The 15,106-nt window shown below is 31.8% G+C and overlaps 1 protein-coding gene across 5 annotated transcripts in view; it reads left to right on the plus strand.

Moving 5' to 3' along the window:
• SYT1 (synaptotagmin I) overlaps window positions 1–15,106 on the plus strand; it is a 605,454-nt gene that overhangs the window by 170,534 nt on the left and 419,814 nt on the right. For 3 of the 5 annotated variants that reach the window (XM_011946952.1, XM_011946949.1, XM_011946953.1), the window contains one exon: window positions 9,917–9,982. The exons of 1 other annotated variant lie outside the window; for it this stretch is intronic. The gene's annotated coding sequence lies outside the window, so the exon portion shown is untranslated. Of the gene's footprint in view, window positions 1–8,295; window positions 8,455–9,916; window positions 9,983–15,106 lie in introns of those variants that run through there. One more of the 5 variants, XM_011946950.1, reaches the window with a different exon arrangement.

Below are 15,106 nucleotides of genomic sequence, written 5' to 3' on the forward strand. Positions count from 1 at the left end.
TACCCTAGGACTTAAAGTATAATAAAAAAGTCACAATTATTTGACTTCTCTCATGTTAAAATTCTATTCTAGAAACTAAATAAGAACATTTTCCTTAGTATATTAAATAAATGTAAATTTTATTTTATGCCTTCTGCAAATACTTCTGATTTTCCCTGTTAAGTAATATTATAAAATTTGAGGTTGTAGTAGATTGTACCTAATGTATTCATCAGGGCTTCCATGTTAAGTTATTTTCTTGGCTTTGGCTTCTTTACAATAAAGAAACATGAATGATGTACAACACAGAAGGGACTTCTCAGGATTGTGGATAATCTGTTATAGCTTGTCAGAAAATGCAGGGGAATTTTATATTTATGGTTTGAATATCCCTAAATCACCAATTCCATCCGCTCTTACTTCCTGTTAAGATGCTAATTCTTGTTAGAACCTTATTATGTAACTTTCATATTAAACACATCACAGAGTTAATCCTGGCTCTTCCTTATAGAACTTAAAAGAAAAGTGAATGCGTGCATAGTTAGTGGGCAGGAGGTTAGTAAGGTTTGAGGTGTAGTAATTATCAGACTGGGAAAGAGAAAAAATGAGACATAGAATAAGATATAATAATGTTCTACTTTTGGAATTCCTAATCATGGGAAATGTCTAGAATATATGCCCACATATGGCAAAGTATCTCCTGTACCCCTTTTTTCTTTCTATTAATGGTCACAAAGTATGTTTAATTATGCAAGTTGGCATGTAAGCCTTTATGAAAATACATATGTTATCAATCTAAATAAATAAATATCATGGGAGATAATTGAAAATTTATGTCCTACATAATATCTAAATATCCTGTAGAAATCAAGTAACTTTTTTCACATTTACATAAAAGTCAGGAGCACAGCTAGTATTAAGCTTAAGTATAATGGTAGCTCCATGATTCAACTGTACCACCAGATTGGCAAGTGAGAGGATGCTGTGTTGAGAAAGGGGACTGATTGTGTCCTTTGAGCTTTTAGTTCAACAAATATTTATTTAGAAACTTATATGTATATGCCAGGCAATGTGCTAGATACTGTGAACTGAAGATTAGTTAGATAGGGTTTCTTGGGGAGTTTCTATTGCCATAAACAACAACAACAAAAATAAATGTCAGTGTAATGCACTAAGTGATATATGATAGAGACATGAATTTTATAGGCAGACCTTATGTTGTACTCTTTTTTACACCACACAACTCCTGGAATAGTACAATTGAAAACTTTGTTGATGTTTGCTTGTTTTATAGAGATGGAATTTTGGCTTCACTTGGGGCTACCTCCAGTGTATTGACAATAAGAATACAACTCACAATAATACTGTGATTTGTATTCTGCTAGAAGGGCTGAGCTTCGCATCAACCTCTGCTAACCAAGTTTGCCACTCTTAATACAGTTAGCATTTAAATGATTTCATTATGTTGACATTTTAGTTCATGTTACAATTGTTAGTAAAATTAAAAATCCATGTGATAGATGGTGTTACAAGATTCCATTAAAGTCTGTTAAAACAAATTTTTATAGGATTCTTTCCTGATTATTCCCTATTTCAAGGATATGAAGTAATTGTAATAAAGACAGTTTCTTTTCAAAAGTGATACAAACTTAAACCATAACAAAAGAGAAAATTACAATGCTAAGGGGTTCTATGGCAAATATCACAATGATGACACTGAAAAACAAAGCCAAAAAAAAAAAAAAAAATAATCACTTGCTATAGTATATAACTCCAAGGAATTTGAATTTCAAATTGAACTTCAGTCACTTTAGCTGAGTTTTATATCAGAAGACCAAAAACTGATATCCTTATAATGTGCCTCGAGTTGTACCTCCCAGGAAATTTGCCTGTTCTAAGGTATTAATCTGATATTTCTCTTGAATATGTTCTTTTGTCAGTAAAAATTAGTTGCTATTCACATTAGACACCTAAAAGATCAAAGATTGGAAGCTGAGAAAACAGCTCATCCATGTTATTGCTTCACTTGATCTGCTGTTATTCCATTCATTGTATCACTTCATGGGTGAAATGAGAGTCTCCTTCCAACCAAGTCCAATAGTATCAAAATTGTAAGTGAAATTGGACTGAACTCTTCCCCTAATCTCCAACCATAGTGCACCCAGTTGCTTCCTCTAGTAAAAAGTTTAGTATGACTTCACTATACATTCCTCATGTAATTTGTTGAATGCTGTCCATTTCTCTCAAATATAATTTCATTACTTTAAAAACATCTTTGAATTCTCCTCTGAATAAATCATTGATTTAGAATTTCATAGAATTGCATTTATGCTCATTTTAACATTAAAGAATAATTTGATCAGAATTAGGTGGTTGGTTCTTACTTATGGTGAGTTTCTTTCCTTCATCCTCTCCTACCTTTTGTCTTTTCTGTTTATCAGTATGTTTTCATCCATTGAAGGGGGATCTAGAGTCTAGTATTCTGAAATCATGGCTTCATAAGTACTACAACTTCCGAACATCTAAATCTAAGAACTAGCTTTGGAAATATTTTAACCAAAGTAAATTTTAAAAAATTTTACTTCGGTAAATTTTTTAGAATTAAAGAAATGCTGTCCATTTAAAAGGAGTGTGACTATTTGGGTTAATGTGGTCTTTTGTGATTTCAAGTCTCCGTATAACATATCTTACACATCTCTCTAGTGCTTACCTCTTCACTTATATTTTCACTAATATTTTGTAGACTATGATTAAGACAAAACATATCTCTAGACCTCGATAGCCATGTGGTTTTGTTTTATGCCTAATGTAATTCTATGTGAACTATGTAGAAGTAGATGTTCTGGAGTTAAAAGTAGCATGACAAATGTTTTGTACTTCTCATAAATTTATCCTGAAGGTAAGCCCACAATATTAAATCATCACATGTAGAGGAAGCTGTCCTGTTGATTTTGAATTTTTTAAATTTAAGAATCATGCTGTTCAGGCAAAAGCCCCAGGAAAACTGATCAATTTAAAGATGTTTTATCTTGAAAATTCTTTGGAAAGCCCTTTTGTTTTAAGGCTTTTGTTCCTCTAAGATTAGATAAATGATTTTCAGAAATCTAAGATGCTCAATAAATTAGTAGATCTACTGTCTTTCCTTTGGGTAAATGCTGCTTTCTTCCCTTCTTACAGATGAAGAAATTAAGATGAAGAAAACTTATATTAATATGAAGATAATATATCTAATAGGTAGCAATGAATGTCTAAAAGAATACATTTGCTACCCTCTCAAAGTCCATTCCAACATTACAGAGACTTTTTTGCAAGAGAAAAACAGGATTCGGATACAGACAGAATTGAATTTAGATCCTAGCTCTACTACTTATTAACTCCAAAGAAGTTATGAACTGAGTTTGCTCATATGTAAATAGAGATAATTAATGACTACTGCACCATTTCCTTGTGAAGCTGAATGTGATAAACATATGCAATCTGCTGAATGCAGCTTATTAAATAGCAGTTAAAATTTTTCAAACTATCTGGCTTTTCCATAAATAGGCCTATAGCTTCCTCCAATGAATCTCTGAAGAGGGCAATTTTCATGTGAATATAAAGGTCCAGGATACATGTGAACCAAGCTGTATTGTTGTTTATAATCTGACACTTTTTAAAAAAGTTTTATTCTATTTTTAATTGACATATGGCCTTTTGATATACCTGTAAGTTGGTATCTTAGATAGGGATTTAAAAAAATGGATCTTTAGAGTAATTCTGCGTGGAAGTTGATTATTTCCTATTTTATTTCTACAGTTGTTCTCCACATAGATGCCCAGCAGTGGAAACCAAAGACTACTTCATCTAGACTGTAATTTTTGTCCTTGCTGGTCTTGCATTTCCAGCTTGACACTTTCCCACCATTGTCATCACAGGGTATGGTGCTGAACTAAACTCAGAATATAGCAAAGCACCTGAAGATGAGCTGCTAGTCAGCTCAGAACTATAAAAATCTCATGCTGAACCCCAACATACCACTTACTTGTTCAATGACACACTGCTGGGTTTGAATATGGAGGAAACCAAGGTTTCAATACATAATTTTCTCTTCTTCAGCCTTAAGCATGTATAGAGAATTGCTATCCCGTTCTCTCTACCTCACTTCCCCAAAAGTTGGGAAAGCTGAGTCCATTTATGTTCATTGTTTGTCATTTAACCAGCATCCTCCATCCTCTTAGGAAATGTGCAGAGTTTAGGCAGCTACATTAAAGCACTTTGTAAAGATTTTTGGTTGACTTCTCTTTTCTATAAAGCCAACAATTATGTATCTGTTTTATCTCAACATTCTCCAGACTCTGTTGTAGCATCGGAATCTGTGTAGATACTAATACCTTCTGGAAATGAAACAATTCCTTCGCATTCTCTTTCCCTCATGCCTTCCTACTCTTCTGTAGCCTCCTTCGTTTACCCACCACTTCCTGCCCACAAAGCCACCATTTCTGCCATCACTGCCCTGCCAGCTGTCTTATAGGAATATTGCCATGGTGGTCCTGATGTGTACATAGAATCATAAGAGACATTCTGCTCTGTTTTGATACAGCTGAGAAAATGATCCCTGCTCACCCCTGCTGACTCAACTGGCAAGGAGACTTGAAGCCACAGCTTCAGATGCTTTTAACGCTTTTTAAATAGACCTTTCTCATTAAAGAACTGTACAACTTTGAACCTCATATGATAAGTGCCCTGGCCTCTCTTTCCAAGAACACATATGACAATGAGAAAATGAAACAAACAAACAAAAAACAAGGTTGAGGCATCACAGAAGTCCCAGGATCACTGTCCAGTCTTCATGGCTGAGAAGTCATCTTTGGCAGCTGCCAATCAACATTCCTGTCCAGTTTTTAAGCTCAGAGTATTTTCTGCTCATTTCTATTCATTGATGAGAGTTTATCTAGCATCTACTCATTTTTAGTACCAGCTTATTACAGGGAAGCACAAATATATAGTGCATGGCCTCCTCTAGTTGTCAAGACAAAACCAGCATTGATGAAACTGGGAAAATAGAGAGATCATGTGTTAAGTAAGTGCTGAATTTTGTGTCACAGAATGTAAGTACCTGAAAAGCTTGTAGGAAAGGAAATATCTAGGAAGCCACTGTTGGTATGGAAAGCTTCATGGAGGTGTCAGTAATTGCCAGATGGGTATTGAATTAGCTCTTCATGGAATTAAATACAGATGCTAAGTATTTCTTTAGCCTTCTCTCCTCTACAATGGTAGTCTCAATTCTATGACCCTGTAGTAAAAGAATGTTTACATAAACTCCTACCATTTTATAGCATCTTTTGAACACTCTTCATTTCTCTTCACTTGGAGATGCTAAACTTGGGAGCAGAAAGTGTGTAGAGTCACTCTGACTGTAATAAAAAGAAAAGATAAAGATTTCTACATCTGCATACCTGTATCAGTAGTACATGTGAATGTCACTTCATGCATACAAAAACCATAAATTACCTTTTGCATTCTCTCTTTTATGTTAAAGTCCCTTTCAGTAGTACTTACTTTTCATTATTTGAATCAGTGCATTGATTCTTTATTCATCTTTTCTATTTTTCTCATTTCTCTTTATATAACTCATATCAGGCTATTCTCTTTCATGAGAGTGTTCACAATGGCCCATTTTAATAAACAAACCTGTGTACAGAAATATTTAGAGCTGGAAGTCACCTTGGAGAATCAACTTTTCCCACTCTCTCATTTCACAGCTAATGAAATCAAGGTCAAAATAGATGAAGTGATTTGCCTAAGGTTATGGACTGAATAGAAGCAGTCGGAAATAGGATTATAAGATACAGAGTTTTACTTCTGTCATTATGTAGCCTTACTCATTGAACAAACATTTTTTTATGTGACAGGTACCATTCCAGGGTCTGGGGGCCAACCGAAGCCCCCCCCACACACACACAATTCTGCTCCTGATATTCACATTTCTGCAGAGTTCAGTTAGATGTGTTCAATGTGACTTTCTGCTATACCTTTTGGTAAATAGTTTTGTTTCTTCATGCTTTGATAGTGCCCTTATCTTCATTCAGTCCCAATTAACTTCCCCAAGCTTCTCATTTAATTAATTCCCATCCTTTTTTTTTTTTTTTTTCAAGGTACATACTGGCTCTCCTGACTTAGTGCCATCCTGCCTCATTGTTATCCCCCCATTTCTAAAGTAATTATTTTGAGTATAATGAAATGTTAAACATGGTTGAACCCAGTGTGTGATTATTGTAACTTTGGCTGCCAACACATGTTTTCATATTTGTTGACTTGTATAATAAAGTGCCACAACAGAAAAATGAGTAGTTCCTTCATCCCTGCCCCCTCTCCCTTTTAAAAATCTTTGTTGGTAAACATTTGTTCTATCATAATGAGAGCAGACTTGTAGACTTATTCCTCTTAAATGGTTGTCAATGGTTAGACAACAAAAACAAAAAATAGAAAAAATTCTTCTGCCCTAAATATGAGGTACAAGCTTTTGACCTTCTACCTTCATTTCCAAGAAAGTTCGTATTCTGTACCATTGCCTTCCATCCTGTTTCTACCAGCAAACCCACAGGTACTTCTAGTGGTTACCTGTAATCACAGAACATTTCTTTGTCTACTCTATTACTTGATGAATTCTTTTTCTTTCACTGCCTAATACTCTTCAGTAGTTATCCAGATAAACATTATTATCTTTTATAGCTATAGACACAGTTAGATAATGTTGTGCTTAATGAACAAAAGAGAATAGCCACAGTTTCATGTAATACAGTATTAATAATGAAAGTGGCATTTTATTTTTGTTTAATATTTTTAAAGGATAGTTGTATGGTCTTTTTTTGGTAATGTTTATTTCTCTATAATTTTAAATACTCACAAAAAGCTGCAGGTATAGTACAGTTTCTCACATGCCCTCTACCTTGACTTACTAATTATTTACCTTTTGTCATATATCATTTTTTCTCTGTCTTCTCTCTCTCTCTATGAATATATGAAAAATATATGTATATTTGTCCAATAGAGGCAATTTATCTTTAATATAGTACCATTATCTAAATCACAATTTATATTAAAATTTCATCTACTGTCCTAATAATGTTCTTAACAGCTAAATGTTTTATTTCCCACTGGTCCAGGAACTAATCTAGAATCATGCAGTGAATTTAGTTGCCATACAGTGCTTTATGTTTGTGTTGAAATGCTTACATTCACAGTAATGATCCAGAGAATGTCCTTTTAAAAATAATCCCTGCTTGCTGACTGCTATTCCAATAATAGGAATTTAAGCCAAAAGATATGTAACAAAATCTCTTAGGATTAGTGATATCTGTGTTAAGGATATCTGTGCACATCAACCTTGTAACTATTTTCTAATCACAATTTTGGCATTTCAATGGGAGAGGGTCCAGGACAGAAAACTCTGAGTTTATTAATATTTTACAGTTTTGAAATTTAAACCTTAGGATCAGGATTCTGCTGCCATTCTAGTGCATCATGGGTTAAAGGGATAGTGTTTATAAGTAACCATGGAACAAGGATTCACAGTGCCCTCTTTAAATCCAATCCTAAATAAATATTTAGCTCAGCACTATGCTACTGAAGCCTCAACTAAAATCAATATTCTCCTCAAAAGAAATGCCTGATATATTTAAAAACAAAACCTGGATGTAAATATGAGTTATTTGTCATTCTTGAAAGTAAGTTCTCTTTTAAAAAACATACAACTATGCATTTTTAAATGTCCAACATTAAAATGAATATAAATAGTTGTCTTCCTCCCCAAAAATGCCACAAAAATTATTTGTGTATTTCTAATGCCTAAAGCATGCAGTGTTTTGCTTAATTCTGTAAATAGATTATGGTTAGGTCTGCAGGGTATGAGCAGTTTGCTTTCTAGCCACTGTCAAAGCAATAATAATCCCTAAATCTCAGATTTTTTTTTCTCCATATCAAGCCCGATTCTAAAATTGGATTAAAAAAAAACCACTAAAAAGTCATCAGCTTTATCAACTATGAATGTATATAATATTTTGTGAAAAACACACAACCCTGCCTAAACAGATTAATGTTCTTTTAAAAGTATTGTACAAAAACATAGAAGTATCAAGCCTTGATATGAGAAAATTATCTGAGTCAGTTAATACCAATTATGTTACTGAAAAGTCAGATAGATGATGGAAGGTGCAAAATAATCCTGTGCTATGTTCACTTTTTCCTCTAAAATAAAGACAAGGCATTTGTACAGGCAAGAGACAGAAATTAGCTACCAGAAAAATGCTATGCACATCCGTATTCAGAGCATAGATTAAGAATAAAATAGTTGTTTGTCCCCTACAGTAGAACAAGTTTGCCCATTCATCCTTGTGATAGATATGCATGCAAAACCAAAGTGAAATCAAATCCCTGCAGATGGCTCGTAAGTCACAAACACTGTTTAATCCTTCCCTTTGGGAAGCCTGGCCCTTGGTAAGTAATAATGCACAATGTATATAGTGTCAACTCTTCTCTTATTTTTTAATAAGATGTCTTTGTCTTCTTTAGCAGATTTTTGTCCCATATTTCTTGTAAAGAGCTCTGTGTCACTCTTACCTTCATGTGTATGTCCACAGAATCTTGCTGTAGTTTTTGTTTTAATAAAAAAGAAGTGTCAGTATACTTAAACTATACAAAGCATATCTAAAACTGATTGTGGCTCTAAGTCATGGTTTTAGAGGCAGTCAGGCAAACCTAAGTGCATTTTAACGTTGCTCTTCCTAATGCATTTTACCAGGAAACAGTTGAGTTTCAAGCAGGAATAAAGGAAAAGCAGATCTTGGAGGTTTAACTGTTGAACAGATGGAGTAAATGTGGCTTTGGAAATACAGCTGTCACTTTAGATATTTTATGCTGAGTTACCTATGTGACCCAATAGCTACAGCTGCTGACATTAAAATATTTTCTTAATTCTGTTGAAAATAGATGCCATGAGAACTCTTAAAAACAGAGTAACATACCTATTATAAGACCTATTTTATTCTTTCCTCATTTTCATGATACTTAAATTTTTTGAAGACTGAAAATGATCAGAACTTATATAAAAAGGTACTTGTCTCTAGCACCATGGAAATTTTCATTTATGAGTTGTTAACATGTCAAACCAAATCAGAAATTCCTGATATCTTTATTATATTAAAGCAATGTTGCCTCTTGAGAAGGATTTAATTTTTTTACTCTTTTAAACTGAAAGTTGATCTTTTTTATGCATTGATGTGCAATTATTTTTCTCCTAATTCCCGATGGGCTTTTAATATATACATATTTATGTGTGTTTGTGTACACACATATCTATTAACATGTATATAAACATGTATATTTAAATACATGTATGTTTATCCTATGTACTAGAATGGTTAGTAGGTTATATCAAGACATTGATTAGCTTCTGAAAATAGGCAAATATGTATAACATGTTGAAGTGTTTCTAACATCAGTGAAAAATATAAAATTTAAAAGTAACATGGGGCTGTACAAGCTTGATTTATAATAATCATATTGGTACCTGAGACAGCACCAGAAATTTAACTGACTAAGAATCATGTGATTTATTTCTTAATGAATGTAATATTCTCTAATAATGTCTGTCTAGATTAGTGTTATTCTAATTTCAAATTAAAACACTATAGAAAGCATAATTGACTTTTCACAAAATCAGTATATAAACTATCCACAGACTCTTGATCTCTAGCTCATCAAACAGCTTTAAAATCTAAACTATCTATATTATACTACATATACTAAATATGGATATATGACATTATTTTTATTGGAATATGTAGTAAAATTTTAAGTAGAAATATTAAATAATAAAATTAACATATTTATAACAATCTGAAATGATTCTGAACTATGTGTAGTCAAGTAACCGCTGTATATATTATTTTCCTTTTAGAAAAACAAAATAATTCTGAAAGAAAGAAAACAAAGAAAAACATACTCCAGAATTCCTAATAGAACAGTAAGTACTTTAATGACACAATGGTGATAATAAATCTGTAAAATTAGAGCTTACAAATGTCTTTTATAGAAACACTAACTTTTCTATTTTCTAAGATAATAAATTAGCAGAGTAAGCAAGTTGAGCCGTCTCTTTCAATTTACTGGAGTAAACTGAAAATCATTTGTCCTATAATCCGCTCAGATACGAGGGCAAATTAATCTTTGTGACACATTTATGGAGCAGAAAATGTTTATGATGACTCAATCATATCTTTTGACTAGCATAGTATCATCTTAAATTCTAAAGAAGAAAACAGTAATAAGCTAGATGTAATCAAAGTATCTCATTTTCTCCATATGTGATAAAAAGTTTTTACTTATTTTGAACAAAATGTTAAATACTATTGATGTGCTTGGTTTATTTATAATCACTAAATTGAAATTATTAAAAAATGGCAGCTGTCTGCAGGCTTAAAATCTACACGATATTATCATTAGTACATTTGTTTCTAATCTCACAACTTAACTAAAAATGTATTTCCTAGAAATGTATTTCCTTGCTATTGTTTGATGATAGTAATAGTTTCCCTAAATATGTTTTCACTAAGCAAAGTTAAGTACATGTTGATGTCAATCCTTATGGTAAAATTGGTGACAAAATAAAAATTTCAAGATGCAGGCAATTATAAATTTTGAATATGTGAATATGAAGAACAATAACATAAAGACAGAAAAGCAAAACCCATGTTTATGACCCATGTTGTATCACATTTAATACCATTGAGTTTGAAATGCAGTTTCAAACTCAGTGTTTCCAAAGTTTCAAACAAATATTAGAGTAAAACATAGTATAGGGTAAGTTTGATATATAAAAAGTGAAAATTTCTAAATAATTTTTATAGGATGTATACAAATTATTCTTACGTAATAAAATTTTTTAGCCCCCAAAGAACTTTGATGCATAAATTACATCTTAACTTTGAATGATTGGATATAATTAATCATCATCACGATGATATAAATGAAGTTTTTCTGAAATATATTTTATTTATTTTTGAGGTATGAGAGAGGCAGAGAGAACACCTGTTTCTTTTACCTGTCTGTCTGAAGATTATGTATGTTACAACTTCACACAAAGCACTCTGCCACTTACTTTTTGTTATGAATGGCCATATATTTTAAATCAGAAATCTATAAAATTTATAATTCAAAATGTTTACACTGTTAAAAACTTCTCTTTGATTTAAAAAATTAACTCTAAATGTATGAAAGTCTATTTTGAGTTTTCAGAGCAGGTTGTGAGTATGTTTACCTAGTTCCGGGTACAAGGATAATTTAAGAATCAGATTTTTCTGTCATATATAACAATTTTTGAAATTCTGAAAATCTGAGTGAGTTACAAGATATGAAATAAGTGAGAAATTTCTTTTTAACATAGAATTTTTTTATCATCTTAATACCCAACATAGACAATGAAATCATTCAGCCAAAACAAACATTTTTAAACACCTAAAAGATTAGACTGTCTTAAAGTTTTGTTTTTATATATATAATTCTGTTTTTAAACATAATTTTGATTCTGTGCAATACTCATTGAAAAGTGGTTGAATTTTTTTAAACTGACAAGACCAGACATATTTGTTTTAAGCTCTTTGTACAAGAACCATGTGATATCTACTTCATTCCCTCACAATTTCTCAACCCTCTGAGTATAATTTCATGTGAAAAGCCATCAATGACTCATTTTCTGCTCTGACTTACATATAAGTTATTTGGTCTATTGTTCAGGTGTGACCTATATAAGTTATTTGACTGGAACTGTAATTTTCATAATTGTATTGAAATAGGATTTAGCCTAGCATACCTAGGAGAGATCTCATTCGAGTAATGAGATCTCCTGTTCATTTAGAGTAATCTTAGAAAAAATAACATACATGTTTCCAAAGAAGAAATTATGCCTCTTTTTATGCATTTTTATGTGGTTTGGAGCAGTTTTTCATCTCATATTTTAATTGCCTATTATTTAATAATTATATGCTAAATCACTCATAAATTACATGCAAAGAAAAATGACTCAATTCAAGCCCACATAATAAAAAGTATAAAATTTTAAAAAATTTTATCAGATATTGTGAAGAGGAATATTCTGACTTAAATGACATTATCAAAACATAAGAGTTCTTAATATGTCTTAGCCACTAAAGAGCTCATGAGTTAGTGTTAGACAATAAATGGAATAAAACATGATATCAGATGAATATAATAGATAATACAGTGACATTTTATCTATATACTGTGCATCTGTTGCTAGCCCATGAATTAGTTTTATGAATTGTATTTGAATCAAACTTTATAAATGAAAGCTTTTTAGCACAGGAAAACTCTACAAACCTCTTACAATTTTGCTTTTAAATTCATAGGTTAAGAACAAGTTGATAATTGATTAAAATATTACTATAATATTACTGAAGACATTTACAGCACATTGCATTTATTGCTCACAAAAGGTTTTTGTGCTTAAGAAAGAAATATAAGATAAAAATATAAGGTACATTCTTATAAGAATATAAGAATAAAAGACCATTGGAAAGTGTATTCTAAAACACAGTTGACCCTTGCGCACCAACTCCCACGCAGTCCTAAAATTCCACGCCTAACTTTTAACTCCCCCAAAACGTAAACTACTAATAGTTTACTGTTGACTGGATGTTATCAATAACATAAATATTTGATTAACTCATATTTTTCATATTATGTGTATTATGTAGTCTATTCTTAACAATAAAGTAGGAAAAGTGGAGAAAATGTTACTAAGAAAATCGTAAGGAAGAGAAAATGTATTTACTATTCATTAAGCGGAAGTGGATCATCATAAAGGTCTCCATCCTCCTCTTCACATTAACTAGGCTGAGGAGAAGGAAGAGGAGGGGTTGGTTTTACTGTCTCAGCAGTGGCAGAGGCAAAAGAAAACCTGTGGATAAGTGGACCTGCGTAGTTCAAACCCATGTTGTTCAAGTGGCAACTATAGTCATCTTTCTTTTGATTGCTGAAGCTCAGTAGTACTTTCAAGAACGTCATAGTCTGCTCCTTATAAACTCTGATCATACTGGATACTAATAATAAAGAGAGTGTGTTTAAAAACTCATTCAGATGCTCAGACATCCTTTTAGAAAAGATTCATATTATCCTTGATTTCCTAAGCCTCTTTAATACAACTGGGAGTTGAGACACTCACTCAAAGTGTGACGACTATTAACAACCCTGCTTTCCTGAAAAACCAAATACAGCAAGAAGTTTTCAGTAAGAGTGATTCTAATGGAAAGCAGATTTTAACCAATAAAACATCTTGTGACTCATTAGAGAATAAATATTATTTGCAAATACCCCAAATGTTACCTACAAATGCTCCTGACAAGTTTTACTTAGTCAATATTTCCCTATTAGAAGTAATAAAGTCCTGCAATGAAAAAGCATAAGCCTGTGAGTGTGTGTAATAGTGGCATAAAGCTAGGAGAAAATGTAGAGATCACCTATTCTAATATTTTCATTTTATAGAGGTTATCTCCTCTAATATTCTCATTTATATATGGGCTGAGAGGTCAAGCCATTTGCCTAAGCTCTTATATCTAGTGATAGAACTGAAAAAAAAACTGTGCTAATTAACCACCCACCATTTTTTTCTATCTACTATATTAACTGAAAGTGCCGTTATTAAAAAATGTGAGTGTCAGAACTGTTAAAAAAAACCTCTTCTCCAAATTTAATCTTTTTTCAACCAAAACACTAGCGAAAATTTATGTAAATTATTGTTTGTCTAATCTCTAGTAGTCTAAAATTGTATTTTGATATAGTTTATTAGAATGATGTTTACAAAGGTTATATATCTCCACTGTATAACCTTTATAAATAAATAAATATATATATGTATCTCCACTATGTATGTATAAAGAGAGCTCATTTATATAGGTATTTATTTATTTATATTTATATACATCTCTACTATATATGTATAAAGAGAGAGGTAATCTGAGTCTTGACTTAATCCAACTCCATCTAATATTTATTAATAAATAGTAAAGAAAAATAGCATATGCACATTAAGTTTTCATGAGCAGAGAATCCATAGGAGAAGGTGAGGACATTTAAGATTACACAGTTAAAAAACTACTAGATAATAATAATATGTAATAATAATACATACATGCAATCTGCCATCAGCAACACTTAAACAGTTATCTCAATGAGTCTCTCTTTTCTCATCTGGGTAATGAAAAATGTCTGCTCAACATATTTCCCAAGATTCTCTGAGATCAGATTAAATATATGAAGATCTTTACAGTGGTATTTAAGTTAAAATTCTTATATATATTATATAAATTCTTATGTATAAAATAATGCATATTAATGTTAATTAAAATTATTTTATAATATTGACAAAATTATTAGACATATTAGATATCACTAATAAAAAATATATTTTTTAATTAAAAATAATTAAAATTTATACATATAATAAATAAACAACACTTATTTTTAAATAAACAATAAGTATTATTACATAAAAACTTAGATTATTATTATGAAAAGAAGTTCTTTTTGCGAACATTTGCCTTGTTTTTGGAGTACCATGTGTCATTTTACAAAGGCATATTTCTGAAAAAATCAAAGTTGTTGGTTAATTTTTGCTTCAGGCAATAATGATCATACAGAAAAAAAATTCCCTTTTTCTTGAATTTATGATTTATCTTTAATCCTGATCCGTGTTCCCACACATAAGCCTAAGAGAGCTCACATATGGAAGGGAGTTGGGAAAGGAAAGGAAGCATTTACTGGGCTTTCGTTTTGTGTCAGGTGTTTAGTAGGCATTGAACTAAATTTCATTTAATTATTCAAAGAACTCTTCTGATGTTATAACGGTTTTACAGATGATGAAAATGCGAATTCAAAGGTTTATAAAGTTAGCTTACTTAGTATGCAACAGAGTTGCCGTAAACTCAGGTCTCTCTGATTTCTCCTTTTCAATTTAAGACTCAACTAAACAGGGACAACTGTCCCGTCCTGCAGGACAGTCGAATGGACCCTGGAAGGGGGAGTGGGAATGGAGGAGACAAGAAAACACGAGAAATGGAGACAAGACAAATAG

This window comes from Colobus angolensis, unplaced genomic scaffold, assembly GCF_000951035.1.
Source record: "Colobus angolensis palliatus isolate OR3802 unplaced genomic scaffold, Cang.pa_1.0 Scaffold256, whole genome shotgun sequence".
Taxonomy (NCBI): domain Eukaryota; kingdom Metazoa; phylum Chordata; class Mammalia; order Primates; family Cercopithecidae; genus Colobus; species Colobus angolensis.